Source organism: Nanorana parkeri, unplaced genomic scaffold, assembly GCF_000935625.1.
Source record: "Nanorana parkeri isolate BGI_ZX_2015 unplaced genomic scaffold, ASM93562v1 scaffold1077, whole genome shotgun sequence".
Taxonomy (NCBI): domain Eukaryota; kingdom Metazoa; phylum Chordata; class Amphibia; order Anura; family Dicroglossidae; genus Nanorana; species Nanorana parkeri.
The window spans coordinates 68,909-71,435 of record NW_017307345.1 but is presented as its reverse complement, the minus strand read 5'-3'; the positions used below and the strand labels follow the sequence as shown (position 1 = coordinate 71,435).

General features: G+C 40.5%; 1 protein-coding gene across 1 annotated transcript in view; it reads right to left on the bottom strand.

Moving 5' to 3' along the window:
* STPG2 (sperm tail PG-rich repeat containing 2) overlaps nt 1-2,527 on the bottom strand; it is a 381,107-nt gene that overhangs the window by 370,672 nt on the left and 7,908 nt on the right. The gene's annotated exons all lie outside the window — the stretch shown is intronic.

Here is a 2,527-nt window from a genome sequence, read left to right as displayed (position 1 = left end):
GGTTTTGATGGGCTGTAAGCCATAATCATCACAATTATGACAAATCACGGCTTGAATTATCTTGCTTTGCATGTAATGAGTCTATCTCATATATTAGTTTCACCTTTTAAGTTGCATTAGTGAAATAAATGAACTTTGCACGATATTCTAATTATTCGAGTTTCACCTGTATATAGCATAGTGTTAAAGATACAAATGCACTTACATGCATTAGAACTAGAGGTGCACCGAAATTACATTTTTAAAACCGAAGCAAAACTGAAAATAAAATAGGCCGAAACAGAAAAAAATAAATTTTTCCTAACCTTTTAACAATTTTTTTAATATTTTATTTTTAATTATTTATTTTTAGTAAATATTTTTGTTTTTTTACTTTACTTTTAGGGGCTTCGGGGAAATATTAGGGGTCTAAACAGATCCCTGATACTTCCCTTTTAAAATAGAAAAAGGGATTGACAACACAGAGCCTTCAATCTCTTTTTTCTGCAACCCCTGTTATAAATGAACAGGAAACCTCTATACTGAGTGTTCCTGTTCATTCATAACTTGTGGAGATAGTATGTTTACCATGTCCACAATCATGAATGAACAGGAAGTAATGTAGATCACTTCCCATTTATTCATAATTGGGGACAGAGTAAACATACTCTGTCCTCAATCATTTACTAACACTCAGCGATCACTGAGTGCTTGTACTGCTGTCACAGGATGCTGAGCGAGCGGTGCGACCTCCTTTACAGCTGACAAATGTCTCCACGCCCACAACACCAGTCTCTGTCACAGGAGGCTGAGCGGTGCGGGAGGAGAGACGCCGGCTGCTCACAGCGCTCTCCTCCTCCGCACCGCTCGGCCTCCTGCAACAGTTTCTCTCCTCCCCGCTGGACGCTGCACTTTGTCAGAGGGGACACAGAGCAGGACCAAGCGGGGAGTAGAGAAACCAGGGATGCACCGCTATTTCAGCTGAAAGATGGCATTTTCGGCATTTTACAAAAAGTGCCATTTTCAACCAATATGTTTTGGCGGCCAAAATTTCCGTGCAACTCTAGTTAGAACATTGCATATTTATGGGCATGTTGTGGTAAAGGTAAATATTGTCCACAGAAACCATTCAACTTGCTTGATACAGGTTCAAACCCGGAAACTTGACTTGTCTATGAGTGCCAAGAACTTATACCTTTATTACTTAAGCACATTTACCTTTAGCACTCTTTCCATACCTTATGTTATCTATAGTGGGCATCATAATGTACCTGTTTAGCTACATAGAGCACAGGGGCTCCACAAAAAGTAAAGGCCCACTCATGGCATATTGGTGTAACTCAGTAGGTGACCTTGGAACTTAGCTATGGGTGGACAGTTAGCGCTAGGCCCTCTTACTACTGATAAACTGCATACCTCCTAACTCTGTCCCTCATTTGGAACCACATCCCTCTGTCTCTCTTTCCCCCTCAGTTGTCCCACTTTTTGGTCTGTTGTACAGATATCTATGAAAAGGTTCTATTTAACTGCCAAAAGTATAATTCTGTACAAAAACTTTAATCCTATCTCTAAATTATCTTTTCTAAAAAACAGTATGAAAGGTAAAAGTCATGGTGAAAAGAAGATAATTCTGGGTTTAACCAATATATTTGCCTTTTAAATTCCTAATGGACCTCATGAATGGAGGTGTGCCCATTGCCTAAATACATTCTGCTAGAAGGTGTCCCTTTTTCTCATCTCAGAAAGTTGAGAGGTATGTAAATGAGTTTCTCTAGGGTACACAGACCCCACTTAGAATTTCATTATTCAGCAAGTTCTTGCACGCTGACACAGCCAAAGAAAGTAACAATGCTGAAACTGGTGAGAACAATGAACAAATGGCTATTGCGTATAAAGTTTCATGTACTGACATGGTAGGGGCTGGGACCAAAGAAGTAGGCTTCACCTAGGTCGAGAATACAATCACAATGTGATTTCTCAGAATACTTATGGAGCTGGTGGAAATATACTGACAAGCAGAACGCTAGAAAACAGGGCAGTAGAGATGCACATTAATGGGCCCCAGTCTTTATATATTTTTATATATATACCTCTCATGGTAGTTATTTGATGAGTTTGCTGTCCATATAAACAGCAAATACTGTACATGCCCATGTAGAAGAGTAACTGAACATATTATTAGAGCTACACATTTCTACATTCCTTTAAAGCATATGTATGGCAAAAAGTAAGAAAAAAAATAGAAAACACATTCAGTAAATATTTGTAGTACATGCACATGTCTCCATGTATTTTCTATTTAAGAATGCTGCGAGCACAGGGAAATTTGTTCCAGAAATCCAATGAACCCCAAATTTCCGGTGGGGAGCTGGCGATGCTGCTTCTGCTGCACTGAAATCCCAGGCAGTGTTATCAGACTTGCCTAAGTTCTCCTCTGCTGTCAGGGCCGGATTTACTCCACCTGCCGCCCCAAGGCCAGGTTCCACAATACGCCCCCCCCCCCGCACCGCTAGCCCCCCTCCCCATCAATTGAGAAGGCGTATTGTGG